This window comes from Gracilinanus agilis, chromosome 1 (genome assembly GCF_016433145.1).
Source record: "Gracilinanus agilis isolate LMUSP501 chromosome 1, AgileGrace, whole genome shotgun sequence".
Lineage (NCBI taxonomy): Eukaryota > Metazoa > Chordata > Mammalia > Didelphimorphia > Didelphidae > Gracilinanus > Gracilinanus agilis.
The window spans coordinates 147234206-147249893 of NC_058130.1; the positions used below are offsets into that span (position 1 = coordinate 147234206).

General features: G+C 37.6%; 1 protein-coding gene across 2 annotated transcripts in view; it reads right to left on the reverse strand.

The window, feature by feature from the left end:
- The window catches only part of PRKCB (protein kinase C beta), a 707688-nt gene that overhangs the window by 323382 nt on the left and 368618 nt on the right, over window positions 1–15688 (reverse strand). The window lies entirely within an intron of this gene.

Below are 15688 nucleotides of genomic sequence, written 5' to 3' on the forward strand. Positions count from 1 at the left end.
CTCTCTCTCTCTCTCTCTCTCTCTCTCTCTCTCTCTCTCTCTCTCTCTCTCGTTCCCTGAAAAACACTGTGGGACAGACTGAAGGCCAAATTGTGCTCAGCTCTTGTCCTTGCTATTATCATGCTGTCCCTGAGCTTGGCCCCAGCTATTTTTCTAAGAGAATTTCAAGTGCTATTAGAATCCCTCTAAATTTCCTGCCCTGGGGCAGTAGTTCCAAGATCAGAAAGCCTGTTTGTCCTGTCCTAGTTTTGATTCTGTACAAATAGATCCTCTTGATATTGTCATATCAATGGGGATGACAGAAAGAACAGGGACTGTCCAGGGCAGTGCTATCATGACATACCCAGAGCAGCCCATTTGTCATTCCATGCATAAACATGGACACATAAACACAAACCAATTCAGGAAGGAAAAATGTATTTGCAACTCAGAGAAAGCATGAGAAATATCCTCTCCTCCTTAAAGACTAAATATCTAATGAAGATTAATAAGCTTATTTGTAGACCCAGATCATTCAAATATCCCTCCTAATTAATTACTAACAGTGATTCTTGATCTATTGTGTTATGCATAGATATCACGTATATGTCCAACATAGATGATGCTATTGATGTGCGGGTGGTGTAGTACTGTGAGCTGCATTTGTGGGACATGCATAGAATGCCTGGTTTGGGTTATAGATGGTCCATGCACAGTAAGCATGGAACCCACAGAGAGCACCCCCACGTTATGTGTCAGTTCCATCTTTCCATGGGGCAGGGACTTCCTGGGGGGACTCTATTGTGTGTAGTGTGTTTGAGAGGTACATAGGAGCCACGCAGACACAATATGCACCTTGCTCATATATGACAGCTTGTTAATAGTTGTTGTTTAGTTGTTTCAATCCTGTCTGACTCTTCGTGACCCGATTTGGGGTTTTCTTGGCAAAGACACTGGAGTTTTTTGCCATTTTCTTCTCCAGATCATTTTACAAAGAAGGAAACTGAGACTATCAGGATTAAGTAACTTGCCCAGAGTCACCCAGCTAGTAAGTGTCTGAGGCTGAATTTGAACTCAGGGAGATGGGTCTTCCTGATTCGAGGTCCAGTGCTCTAGCCACCTAGTTGCCCCTATGTAGTAGGAGGGAGTATAATATTTAAAGCCTAGGACCTGAAGGAAGACCTGAATTGTATCTGGGCTCAGATATTACTTGTTATATGACTCTGGGCAGGTCACTTTGTAAGGATAAGGGATAAGGGATAGGAAAAATGCAAAGATTGTCTCTATGAGGGGGAGAAGAGATTTTAGCCATAAATCCTGGGGAAAAGATTCTCTGCAGAAGTGGGTTTGGGGAGTTTACTGGGAAAAACTGTCTCTCCTGATTTGCCTTCTCTGAGCTAGAAGGGAGAACAGCTGCTCTATCAACTCCTGGGAACTTACTAGTTTTGTGGAAAGACTAGGAGGTTCTTGGGTCTGAAGGAATACCTGGGAGGAGATTTGTGTTTCCTTGAAGTGCTGTGAACAATCTGGCTGTGGCAATTTGGCTAAGGTAAACCAGAGAGTTTTACATCAGGGACTTTGAGTTTTACCTAGGAAGCCAATCCCAGGCTTGGAAAAGGACCCAGTCCGCCTGTGAGTCCTGTCTCCTCAGCCTTTTAGAGACAATCTGGAATATTTAGTTTAGCAAGGTAGTCAGATGGTTTGGGGTCTAGATAGATCAGTTAGCTGTTAAGGAGGGCTTGAGAAGACCAGAAGAGCATCCCCATGAGGGGAGCATAGAAAAGTGGGTGGAGATTAAGTATTTTTAGAGACAGGGACCCTGAGGAGTTTATCTATCAGTTTCCATAACCTTCATAAGCTAAATAAACTTGTTTTTCTGGAGTTTCAAGAGTTTTTGTGCTTCACTGGCCCTGAGAGGTCCCTAGTTGGGTTTCTGCATCACCAACCCATCTCAGTCCTTCCCAATCAATATATCTCCTTTGGGTATCTCCTTCTTTTTCAACTTAACCTTTGCCTTATCTGTAAAATAGGGACAATTTTATCACCTTATCTGTAAAATGGGGATGAGAGTTGTACCTACCTCCAAAGGTTGTTGTGAGGATCAAATGACTTAATATATGTAAAGTGTTACATTAATACTAGATATTATTATTATTATCATCAACATATTACATATTATTATTAAGGTGTTCACTGTGGGCCCAATCAAGGATGTGGTTACATGTATAGATATCTATTAGTCAATATGTCAAAAAAGCCCAAAGAGAATACCAAAAAATGGTTAGAGGAGCCAAAATTTAACTAATAAAAAATCTATGAAATTCTACAAAACTTACCAAGCACTTTCTCTCCAGATATTCTTGTAAACTTATGGTGCAAGCATTATTATAATCCCAATTTTAAAAAAGAAGGAAATGGAGATTCATCAAAATGAAATTATTTCCATTTGTGCAACAAGGCTTCATTAAATGTCTACCATATATTAGCTGCTGGGGACTCAAAAACAAAATGAAACAATCTATGACCTTAAGGATTTTATTTTATACTGGATAAAATTATGGGAATATGGAAAATAAACATTAGATATAGATACAGATATAGTCATTAACCAAGGTAGGGTACTAGCATCTATGAGCAATGGTGGCAGGACCCTTGCAGGAAGAAGTATTTGAAGCTGAGGCCTTAAGAGCATGGCGATAAGAAAGAAGTATTTTCCAGGCATGGGCAACAGACTATACAAAGCTTCAGATATAGGAAATGAAATATGTAGGAAATAGGAAATTCAGATGAATGGAAATGTATAGAGACTGAAAAACAAGCAAACTTGGATACCTTCTGGCCAAGTGTCCATGATTGCATGATCCTATAAGGAGTAAGTTCTTGGAAGAGAAAAGGTAGGGATGGGATCAGAGGCTCTAGTAGAAAGTGAAGCTTTTTAAAATTAAAATTTATTTATTTGTTACACTAAAAATTCCCAAAGGTAGCAGAAGGTCTGACTTTGACAAAGAGAAGGTCTCCTCTCCATATGAAGCTAGAGAGAAAAAAAGGGAAGATTATTTTGAAGTGGAGAGCTGAAAGAGGTGGCAACTTGTGACTGATATCCTCAGTGTTTTCAGTGAAATATTTGATGAGATATTAGATTAAGCAATGTGGGCCTACCCACCTGGGATTGTGCAACAAATATGTAATGGAACCAGTTTTCATGGTTATGTTACTTCCTTTATTGATATTCAGCAGCATAGGTATAGGAGCAGAGGAGGCAGACGATGGGAGTGGTCCAGGGTAGGGATTTGTAAAGGGGAGAACTAGACAAAGGGGAGAACTAGACAAAGTGGCAAGGGTTTCCAGGCCAGAAAGTAAAATTGACTTGCTCGTGGTCACAAAGTTAATATTAGAACCAGGTCCAAAACCTAAATTTCTGCATTTCAAAATACAGTGCTTTATCCATACCTAAACATCTGTAGAATTTAGCACAGACTGGAAATACCTGATTAAACTTTAATTTTAAAATCTCTGAAGAGGAAGAAACTGCATATTACATCTTGTATTGAGGATTTATCACTCACCTCTAATTCACTAGAGAGCAGACTTCCACTATCTCAGAAGAATTAGAATCAAAGCATGTAATCCTAGTCATTCCAGTAAAACAGGCAGAAAAATATGGCACTTAAAATTCAGTTTTCTAAGGTCCCCTAGGGTCTTGGACAATGGATACTAAATGCCCAAGGAAAGGTTTGAGATTACAGAATCAGAGAAAAAGAATCACAAAATTTATGAGCTAAAAGGGATGTTCAAGTGTTGTACCCTGTATTGTCACTGCTCCTTTTCCTAAGCACTGGAAGACATCAAAAACCATCTAGTCCAATAGGAGTGTATTGAAGCCAGTTTTTACTGGCTCATAAGAGCTGACTGTTCAGTTTTCAGGATAAGTATTTACACTGTGGAAATCAGCAAAAGCTATGATTTCATTTATTTATTAAAAATTGTGATTTGATTTATTGTTCTGAAGATTATGTCAAGATTTAAGAAAATGATGGAGAAATGTTAATAATAAAGACTAAACTTAAAAGGATTATGGATACATTTTGTCTAGAAATCCAGTTAACATTAAACATTAAATTTAAACATTTATCTCCACACCTCATATGTCCAATTCATGCCTGACTGACACTCCCTTTTACAATATACTCAACAAATGGTCATCAAACCTTTGCTTAAAGATCTCCAGTGGAGGAGGACCTACTGTCTCTCTAGGCAGCCCATTTTCATTTGTACATATTTCTGACTATCATAAAGCTGTTCCTTAAGACAAATCTAAATTTATTTCTGCATACCTTCTGCCTACTTCTGCTATATGGAGCCAAAACAATTCTATTACCTTATCTATGTGACATCCCTTCCAAAACATGAAGACAGTAATTATATCTTCTACCCCTACAAATCATTTCTTTTCCATGTCGATCTCCAGTTTTTAAAAAAATCAATCAATTATCAATAATTTATTAAGTGCCTACTAATGCCAGACATTGCTGTGTGCGCTTGGAATAGTTAAGGATAGATGTTCTACACTCTTCCCCTCCCTCTTAGACCTTACAAGAGCACTAAGTAGGAACATCAACAACTTTCTCCTTACTCCTTCAAACTTCTTGCAAACATCCCTTCTCCCCTCTTGTCTAGACGCTACCCCTTCCACCTCCCACCAATAGGTCTTGGCATTTAGCACATGGGATTATGAAAATAAAAGACATTTAATAAAATGTTATTCTAAGAACCACTTAGAAAATTATGCCAATTGGCATACTTGTGAAACTGTAGATTAGGTGCATCCTGAAAACTTCTTCCTTGATTGTGCTCTATTCTGGAACCCTGTCTTATGGGGCTTTCCCACCCCCATCAGGTATGTCTTCTGAAATGTATCATGTTCTCACCAGTTTGTCAGACATGGGATTTAGAGTTCCCAGTCTTGAATTCTTTAGCCCTGGATAGGAAAGCCAAATTTTGGTGGTAACTTCCCTTTACTTATTAAGGGGATAGAAATGATTTTTATATAAAGATAACTAAGACACAAAAAGACTTTGTTCTATCATGTGACATTTGGTGAATCACTTCTCCATATGACCTATATGCTTCTCCAGAATATAAACATAATAAAATTTGTGCCCCTTCTCTTAAGGAGCTTTTAGAAAGAAAGTGCTTTGTAAGTTATACTTGATGCATTAGTCTATGCAGGGATGGAGAACATCCTTAATTGATACATTTTCATTTCAGTCCCTTTAAAATAAAAGAAAGCAAATTAGAATTTGTTTCCACTTATATTACACTTCCATATAACAAGATTTCACATTTTTAGAGAGCTTTGTAGTTTACAAAGTTCTTTTCTTACAATAATTCTGTGAGGTATGTTATGTAAGAATCATTGCCATTTTATATCTGTGTAAAAAAAGGTTTTGAGAGATTGCCTAACTTGTCTATGGTACACAATTTAGTGGAGCTGATATTCAAAACAAGGTCCACTGATGCCAAGTACAGTGATTTTTCACTTGTGTACTATATTTTGTGTAATAGGAGCAATACTCTCACTCCTTCCCCCAAGTAGGTTAGGCTCTTTTTTCCTTTAAAAGATGTTGAAACTATACTCAAGTCTTCCTTATCTTAATAGTCTAGATGATTAGCCTACTGGAATCAAATTCTTGGTTACTTGAATACAAAACTACCAGGAGTTCTATGTGCCTTCTCAAATCTTTGGTTGGGAGAATATGATGGGTAACTCAGGCAAGTGAGCTTCACTCAGTTAAACCATCTGATACATGATCAGGGCTATCCTTGAATATTCTTCTGCTAAAGCTAAGTAAACAAACTTTTGTTAACTGAATTATATCTGAGTGTCTCATTTTGTTCCAGTATTGGACCTAAACTATCAGGCGATTGGCCTGAGTAAGAATTGATCCAAAATACTATAAACAAAATACCTTTCAAGCAATCTCTCTCTCTCTCTCTCTCTCTCTCTCTCTCTCTCTCTCTCTCTCTGTCTCTCTCTCTGTCTCTCTCTCTCACTGCCTTCCTTCCTCCCTTTCTCTCTCTTTTCCTCCTTTCCCCCTCTCTCTCCCATTCCTTCTCATTCCACACATATAAACATAGTTATGTATATAAATATATATCCTTCTTTAACATGAAAATATGGAGATATTTACTTCATAAACTAGCATTTATTCAAATATTCAATTCTACATCTGTACAATGAATGTAGCTGACATTTTTATTTCAACATTACAGTGGCAGAGTTTGAGATATCTCAGCTTTTTTACTGCTTGCAAGCCATTCTTCGGGTATCGTTTCAATTAATTTAGCCACCAGTGGTTCAGAGGAAAATAGTTGCTATAATGGATATAACGTTGAATTTAGGGAAGATTTGGGTCTGAGGTCCAAATAATTCTGCTTTTTACTATCTATATGATATTGACTAAGTCACTTGTCCCTGTTCTGATTCTCAGCTTCATCAGCTGTTTAAAAATAGAGGTTAAACTCGAAGATCTCTAAGTCCCTTCCAGCTCAGAACTCAATGATTTTGTGTGCTGCTTTCTAGGAGAATGATCTTGGAATGTAACATCTAACACATGGGGAGCTAAATAAAGATAGGATTTGAGAAGATTTATGGCATCAAAAACTTCACTGTCTGAGTGATTGGCAGCACATTTCCAAATAAAACCCCAACAGTATGCTTTCCTCCTGGTAGAACAAAGGTTATTTTCTTGCAGATCTCTTTTGAGTTTTCTTTTTTATAAGATGACATTGCAATGAAGACCACCTGTTTGCGACATTTGGTTCATTCTTCCCTTCTCTTTAGCTCAAAAATTCATAGTAACCTTATGGTGCCCCTTGTACAACAAGAAAATGTGTTATACACTTAAGCTGTCAATGTCTCATCTCAGCAAGTGATATTGTTTAAAATACAGATCCTTGAGAAGAATGACTAGAAATAACGTCCACTTATGAGGCTAGTTCACCTTCCCTGGTAATCTCTTGGTCTCTAATCATAACCTCTGTCACTGGACTGAGTGGTTTCCTATTTGGGAAAATGTTGGCAACAGCTGGGAGCTGTCCACCACCAAAGACCCCTTAAGGAGTGAAGCAAAAAGAGCAGATTTAACATCACAGGCCAATGTCTTCTCAAAGAACATTTGGCTCAACCCTTCATCGCACAGATTAGATGATTGAGGCATAAAGAACTCAAGTGACTGTTAGGTCATGCAGGTTGTATCAAAGGTGTGATTTCATTCAGGTCTTCTGACTCCAGTTTAGAGACTGCCATATGGGGTATTAAAAAATCATACACATACAGGGCAGCTAGGGGGCTCAGTGGATTGAGGACCAGGTCTAGAGATGGAAAGCCCTGGGTTCAAATCTGACCTCAGACACTTCTTAGCTGTGTGATCCTGGACAAGTCACTTAACCCCCATTGCCTAGCCCTTACTGCTCTTCTGTCTTAGAAACGATATATAGTATTGATTTTAAGATGAAATGTAAGGGTTTAAATAAAAATTGTATATAACAGTTTTGCACCAACTCAAAATCATTTGGACATGCTTGGCTTCTTTGAACTCTACCTTGCTCCTCTGGGCCCCTTTGTCACCCTATTATTGACTTGTTTTTCTAGGCCCCAGAGCAATTATCATAGTACGGTTGAAAGAATACTAAACTTGGAGTCACGGGACTTATATTCGAATCCCACTTCTGTTCCTTAACTATTTTTGTGACCTTGAGAAAGTCAATTAATCTCTCTGGGCCTCCATTTCCTTTATCTATGAAATGCAGGCTTTAGATTAAATGCTTACTGATTTCCCTTTCAGCATTAAATCTATGATCCAATGATCTACCATCTCAAGTTCTTATTGTCTGATATTTCAAAATAACTGTTCTGCTCTATAGGATCCATCTGTTGCTTGCTTCTGTTGCTTAGTCATTTCAGTCATGTTTAACTCTTCATGGCTCCATTTGGGGTTTTCTTGGCAAAGAATCTGCTTTAAGATTTCCTTGAGATGAGAAAACTGAGACAAATAGGGTTAAGTGACTTGCCCAGGATCATACAACTCATAAGTGTTTGAGGCCACATTTGAATTTGGCTTTTCCTGACTCCAGACCCAGCACTTTATGTACTTGCATCACCTAGCTGTCTGAATGCTTGCTTCTAATCCTTTTCGAACTGATATCTTACTATTGATAACTTTCTTAGCCCTTCAACCTGGCCAACAACAGCTGAAGCCAAAGCCATGTAGGACCTTGGACTATATAATTTGTCTAGTCTTATATCCTGCTCTCACCCCTGAGCAGTACACATAGAGCATCAGAACAAATGCACAAGCAAAATGCTCTTTTGTAAGTTGAATTCAATTTTCATAAAGTTGCCTGGCCTGGTAATCCAGCTGGCCTAGAACCCATAGAAGGATTTCATTAGCTCTATATAGATATATAAAGACAAGAAAAAAACTAAATAAGCCTATACAGGATCTCTGCTCCCTTAGCAATGTGAAAAAAAACAAAACTCAGTATGCTAAAGCAGAAGGAGACACTCACTATACTTGGTCTTGCGATGCTTTTTCTAGTGCAATCAGGAGTAAAGCAAGTCAACTCCTTCCAGCTATTATTTGGATAATGTTAGCTATGCCAATGAGACAGGAGTTAAATTAAGGGTACAAATATCATCAAATAAGAGATAAATTTATTTCTATTTTTCAGATTGTGTATTTTTAAAAACTCTGCGATTAGAGTGAGAAAATGAATACAGAAATCCACAAGGATCATCTACATTTCTTTACACTGCTAACAAAAACCAGGAAGAACTAAAATGAGGAAGTCCCATTCAAAATAGCTACAAAATGCATAAAAGAGCTTGTATTTAACCTAACAAGACACACAAGATTTATATAAATATAACTACTCTTTACAGAAATAAAAAGAGACAAATGATTGAAGAGATAATCACTGCTGATGGTTGGACTGTGACAATATAGTAATTTACAGATTTTGTGTTATACCAATCAAAAGGAGATAATTTGATATAATAATAACAGAATTCATTTGCAAGAACAAAAGGTCTAGAGTCTCAAGAGAAATAAAGAGGGAAAAATAAATGAAGGGCATGTGGAATTCCCATATATCACACTGTATTTTAAGACAGTAATCAGGATAATTTGAAACTAGTAAAATGCTATATCTTCCACATAAGCCTTCCCTGATTCTTCTCAATTCTCAAACAAAAATGATCCCCTCTCGGATCTCTGATTACTTTCTCTTCTTTTCCAATGTATTCATATCCTATTCTGTATTCCAGTTATTTGTATAAATATGTTATCTCTCTTAAAAGATTATAAGCTCATTAGGGTCAGGAACCATGTCGGTCATTCAGCTTTGTATTTCCCAAAATAACAGAATTTAGAGCAGGAACAGCCTTGAGTGTTCATTTGGCCAATGACCTAATTTTACTAACAAAAAACTTAGGTCCATAGAAGTAATACAACTTGCTGAAGGTCACGTGGATAACAATATAATATTTGAGTTTAGTTGCATAATTCCATATCCAGATTATCTATTTTGACAAACTATAAATCATACTTTACCCAATATAATGCCCTACGAGAAAAAATTAATATTTTTAAGCTGATACTTCCTATTAGAAGCCTTCCATAATTCTGTGTTATTAGCATACCATTGCTCTAATAATTTTGAATTTCCATATCCTATATATAGATGTCTCAGATGAGGACAGGGGGGGTCCCAAAAGTCAGTATTTAATCATTTAAAACTGTATTAAGACTTTTGGAAAATCCTATATTTATATATCTTATATTTACACATAACTTCACCTTTTAATGTTTAATTTCAGCACCTATCGCAGGTCTTAGTAAATATAACCTTAGTCCCAAAGATCATTCGTATATGGGACTCTCTCCTTATTGGTGGAAATCAGTGCTCCACACGTGGGTCAAGGGAAGTTGGAAAGAGTGGGAGAGCTCCAATCTCTTCCATCTTCTTCTAGTTCTCCTCAGGCTTCTAATCTCTTCAGATCTCTTCGGGTTCTGCAGCTTTTTCAAGTACTTCTGATTTCCAGCTTCAAGAGAGGAGTTGGAAGACCTAAACCTTACTTCAGATTGCTGAAGGGAAGAAGAAGTTGGCTTGAGAGGGGCTGGCATTCTCTAGATTCCTTCACTAAAGACTTTGGAAAACTTCCTCTTCCCTGAGATTTAGGACTCTCTCACTAGGTTGAGCTGAGTGACCTCACTCCCACTGGAGGAGCTCTTTCTTTCTGTATCATCTGATCTACTCATATATATACTTTCTCTGATTTCTGTTTTTATAAATTTAGATAAATGGGTTCCTTTGCTATTTGCTGCTTTTGTTCACTGAGGAACTGGTATTTGAAAGTAAAGGGATCAAGTCTCAGATATAGAGATTGGTGAATTCCTTCCCCACCCCAACAATGAAACATTAGAAATTAGCTTGAATCTGAAAACCACATCCTCTAGATGAATAATCTTTAAGGGGGAAAATAGATCTAATTTTAGCACAGCTCTCCCTCTCTCTGAGGAGGAAAGAATGACTAAACTATCTGTCCCCATTGGTTAAATTCTGTGGGTCATCAAGTGGGGGGGGGGTAAGAAGCATGGGGGGCTGGGTTACAGGAAGACAAATCCCATCTAAGAACTACTCAGACAGTCTCTTAGAGAGGAGGTAAATTTTATTGGATTGGGATCTACAATTTATAGGGTAAATGACGTAGGTAGGAGAATTAGGTCATCTTCCTACAGAAACAATGATAGGTAACAATTCACAGGGTAAGAACGATGAACATAGGCTACTTCACTGATTAAAGACATGAGTTTTCTATATATGATTGATCAATATGTCAATGTGTGATTGCTCAGCTGAATTTGGTAGTTTAGTAGGTGACTCCCCAGCAAGGCTCCTGATGAGTTTTTTGCCTTAGTGGTTTTTTGCATAACATCTGATAACTCAGAGAGAAGAATAAGCTAGGTTCGAGCTAAGGGGAAAGACTATGTGCTTACTGCTTCTAAGTTGATGGCTTTCCCAGAGGCCTTGCATTCTGGGGAATTCTGGGCTTATTTCCAGAGCCTTGCTGAATGGAAAGCCCCTGACTTCCTATCTATCCAAGAGTTTTACCTTCTGGAGTACATTGTCCCTCCTGGGGGTTACACCCATTTTCTTCTTTCTCTCCCTGATAGGAATTAAAGTCTTCCTTGGAGAATGGCAGAAGAAGAAAAAGAAGCTGGAAACACTCATTCTACATCCCTTTGAACTACATAACTATACCTCTATGCAGCACGGAAGTCAAACAGCCCATATATGTAATCATATATGTGTATATAAACATACATACAAATATATACTCAGAAATAGAGAAAATGCCCATCATATCTCATGTTTTGTTTTAAAAAATATTCTGGGGGGGGGGGCAGCTGGGTAGCTCAGTGGATTGAGAGCCAGGCCTAGAGACGGGAGGTCCTAGGTTCAAATCCGGCCTCAGACACTTCCCAGCTGTGTGACCCTGGGCAAGTCACTTGACCCCCATTGCCTACCCTTACCACTCTTCCACCTATAAGTCAATACACAGAAGTTAAGGGTTTAAAATTATAAAAAAAAATATTCTGGGGGAAAAGTGAAGCTTGTGGGGGGCTAAGGCAGCATGAACACATGATGGGTACTAGGGGGCTAAAATCCAAAGAGACAATTATTTCCTTCTTTATGTTTCATTAAGCAAAGTGCTATTGACCAGACTGTCTGAGCAAACTAAGCAGAATATGGGGCGAGGAAGGAAATCTCCCTAGACTCTCTTTGGCAGGAGTCATTTTGATTTTCTTGGTTAGATGTCTCTTCGTTATCTTTGTTGAAATCCAGCCAGGCCAGATGGCACAAAACACTGTACGTGATATGGAAACATTTGGCAATTTTTTCCCTGTCAGATATGTGTGAGAGCGATGAAGAAATGGGTCCTCTGATTTCTGCAACTGTCATCTTTCTTGAGTGAGGAGATAGAGCATTAATGCAAACCATTTCCAAGTTGGTTTTACCTAAGTCTACTTTAGGTGATGGATGAGACTTCAGAAAGTTTATCCTTGGGAGCCTGAGACCTTGATATTGATAAAAGCTGCGTGTGTGTGTGTGTGTGTGTGTGTGTGTGTGTGTGTGTCTTGACATAACTTGCTTTTTCATGGAGGTCACAGCAACAGAACAAGTCAGACTCCATAGTTCATCCACCAGGAATAACAATGAGGGATGGAAATTGTCTCTCATACTCTTCCTTAAAAGTACAAACTCACTCTCAGCTGCTCATTAAACAACACAAAGTATAACAATTTCTTTCTTGGGTCGTTCTGATCTTAACATTCAATAGTTGTAGTGATAATAGAGGTGGAGAGTAATAAAGAGGAGCAAGATAAAACAGATATTGTAGGACTATATAGGAGTTAATAACTGATTGTATCAGAGTAATAAAGAAGAGGTAGACTCACATACAATACATAATTTAGAACTTTGTGGTCAGGAGGTTAGCCCCAGTCCTACTCTCATTGAAGATTCTAGACCAGTGATGGGCAAACTTTTTAAAGAGGGGGCCAAAGGAAAGGAAATGCTCATCTGTCAGTCTGTTTCTAAGGCAGCTCTTTGGAAATTTCATTGTATTGTATCCTACTCATTGTATTTGTCAGATTAGGAATAATGTCACGCAGCCAGATAGAACATTTCGGGGGGCCCCATCTGGCCCACGGGCTGTAGTTTGCCCATCACTGATCTAAATCGTTAGCTGTTCTATGAGACCAACATCTTTTATATTGGTTTCAGATCTCAAAATACTTTTCAACATTGTCAATTATGAATTTTCCATAAGTGGTTTGTCGTCTGGAAATAACCAGCTTTGCTAATATATGACAAATGTGGATTTCAAATTAAAATACTTAATCCTAACCCTATTTAATATGACAATTCTTCCCTTTTCTTATATTTGAACTCTAAAAATAAGCTAACGGAAGTGAGGAATGATGAAGGGAGCTGGTAAAGAGAATTGCTCAAGCAGCTGTCTTGTTTTTTCCTAATCTTTGGAATTCCTACTCTGCTTTATAAATAACAGTAACTTGCCCAGAGTTATAGTCATCACTGGCAAAGTTCATCATAATACAGAGAGAAGAAGACAATCTTAAGTGAGTTAAAATCATGTTTAGAAGCATAATTTTATTTTCTTTCATGTTTCACTACTGAGGCTTCAAGGCACAAAAGTCCAGGTTACTAGAGCAACAAAAATATACATTGATAGTATCCTTCTAGAGTTACAGGTGCACAGAGTGCCCCACTACCCCAAATCATTAACCCTATAAGCAAAAAAGGATTCAGAAATCAGAATAGGAATGAGGTAGAAGAGATAGTTCTGGTTGTCTTTCCTGGTCTTTCTGTTCCACTAACTCAATAGGAGTAACAACAACAACAAAAAAAGCAAAAAAAAGTATGATTTGGGGGATCAGTGTTGCTGCCTCATACATTCAGTGGTGGGGATTGCTGGGAAACATGGAAGCTTCTGCTGGAGATAAATGTTTATCTAACAGTTCCAGTTTGGAGAGACCAGCAAATAACTATAGACTCCAAATATTTCTCAAAAACATTTCTACAGATGTTTAAAGTGTGGTTTCTAAGACGACTGTTTATCTAAAAGAGGAACTCTGTCTTAGAAAAGTAAATTCAGCATTTATTAAATTATATGCAAGTCATCATGCTAGATTCTGGGAATGCAATGACAAAAATGAAAGATGTCAGACCCTCAGAGAGTTTATACTCAAGTAGGAGGATAGAACACAAAGAAATAAATATGATTCATGAAAACCGAGGAGAAAGAACTGATTGAAAGTATGAGAGAAGACTTCCCAGAGCAAATGACGTCTAGGTTGAACTTTGATGGAAAATGAATGTGAAAAGCATAAATGAGGAAGGAATATAGTCTAGCTTTTAAGAAAATTTGTGTGATTGCATCAAGGCAAGAGATGGCTTACTCAATTAAGAGAAGGGCCAGTAACCCAGTATGTTTGGGATATAATTAATGGAGGAAAATAGAATAAAATTAATAATAATAACAATAAACATTTATAGAGCACTTATTATGGGTTAAATGCTTTATATCTATTATCCCATTTAATCTTCACAACAACCCTGAAGATAGTTATTATTATTATCCAATTTTACAGATAAACAGACAAATAGAGGTAAAGTAACCTAATCAGGGTCTCTACTAAGTGTCTAGGGTTAGTTTGATGTAAAGCCTAACCCTCTATCCATTGCACCACCTAATGGGATCCAAATTACAAAGACCCTTAAATGCCAGACTGAGGAATTTTTATTTTATGATGTGGATAATGGAGAACCACTCATAATTTTTGATCAGGGAAATGACATGGCCATACTTGTCCCATAGAAAGGCCATCCTGGCATGTGTGTCAAGGATGGATTAGAGAAGGGATATATTTAGACTGTTTACCATCTGAGGAGAGGGAGGGAAAGGAAGGAGGGAGAGAATTTGGATTGCAAAAGGTCAGGAAACAGTTGTTAAAATATTGTTCCTTCATGTAATTTTTAAAAAGGAATGTATGAAAAAAGAGAATAGTTATATCAGTAGCAAATAAATCAACTGGGAGTTTATTAAAATGGTCTAGACAAGAAGTTAGGAGGACCTTGAATGGTAACTGTGGGAATAGAGAGAAGGAGATTCTAGAGATGTGGAGGTAGAATGGATAATACCTGACCAAATTGGAAGTAATGGTTGAGGGATGAAAGGGTTAAAGATAATTCCAAGGCTGCAAACCTGGATGCCTTAAAGAATAGTGAAACAGAAAGGGATGAAATGGCATAAGGATCAAAGAAACATGAGGAAGTCATAGTTATATTAGTTATTAAGCCTGCCTCCATTCATAGAATCCCAGCCCTGGGATCCCAAAGGTAATTGAGTGCAATCCAAGCCTAAACAGGAATCTCACCAGCAACTTCACCAACAAAGAGCTTATAAGGTCTGCTTGAGAAGTTCCAAGGAAGGAAGAGTTCATATTTTCCAAGACAGGTCATTCTACTTTTTGGATAGTTCTATTCATTCCTCAAAAGTTCTACCTCTTACTTCTACTCTCTGGTTCAAGATGGAACAAATTCAGAATATCAGAGGCTGATAGAAACCTGTCTTATTAATCACTGAAGTATTCAAGTAATTCTCACCTCAGTTATCATTTTCTGCCTAATCAAGAGTGGAATAGAAACAATAATAGCCAATTTAAATATAACTAATGTTATTAGGATCATCTTGCTTCCTTATGTCCACCTCTTGGATTCTTTATTTTCATTCAAGGCTCTGCTTAGATGTTACCTCTATTATATTAAGCAGAGTTCCCAGCACAGAGTAAATAATTTAAATCATTGATTCCATGATAAATTTATTTTTACTACCTATTTGATAAAATTATAAAAATTAAGGCAGGCATAAGGAGACAACAATTTGCAAAGTTCTTAAAAGCAGTGATAAGAATTCCACTTCCCACAGCCAAGATGGAGGAGTAAGGACCATTCTAAGCTTACCCAAATCTACCTCCAAACAACCACAAAATAAAAGAAAGAACCTCAAAACAAATTTTAGAGTGACAGAACCAACAAAAAACAGAGTGAAGCAGGGTTT